Source organism: Sinocyclocheilus anshuiensis, unplaced genomic scaffold (assembly GCF_001515605.1).
Source record: "Sinocyclocheilus anshuiensis isolate Anshui unplaced genomic scaffold, SAMN03320099.WGS_v1.1 scaffold538, whole genome shotgun sequence".
Taxonomy (NCBI): domain Eukaryota; kingdom Metazoa; phylum Chordata; class Actinopteri; order Cypriniformes; family Cyprinidae; genus Sinocyclocheilus; species Sinocyclocheilus anshuiensis.
The window spans coordinates 287,287-287,532 of record NW_015544166.1 but is presented as its reverse complement, the minus strand read 5'-3'; the positions used below and the strand labels follow the sequence as shown (position 1 = coordinate 287,532).

General features: G+C 39.8%; 1 protein-coding gene across 11 annotated transcripts in view; it reads left to right on the top strand.

The window, feature by feature from the left end:
• The window catches only part of LOC107695883 (myosin-binding protein C, slow-type-like), a 42,449-nt gene that overhangs the window by 7,453 nt on the left and 34,750 nt on the right, over window positions 1-246 (top strand). The gene's annotated exons all lie outside the window — the stretch shown is intronic.

Sequence of the window (246 nt, the reverse complement as noted above, 5' to 3'; positions counted from 1 at the left end):
TTGGTCTTCCAAAAGAGGACGATATCCGCTTCGTCATGCCTAGAGCTGATCCGTGCTGGTCACTGAGGGAATACAACAGTATGGTGAGGGGTGTAAGAAATTAACTCATTTGTAAGTGAATTAATTATTATTATTTAATTCAGGTTTTGAGAGGACTCGGATCTGAAGATTCGAAGTCAACCTGATTAGAACTGATTCCAAATTTGATAATTTACACCTTATCTACCGTTCGTCCAGCGAGACGTT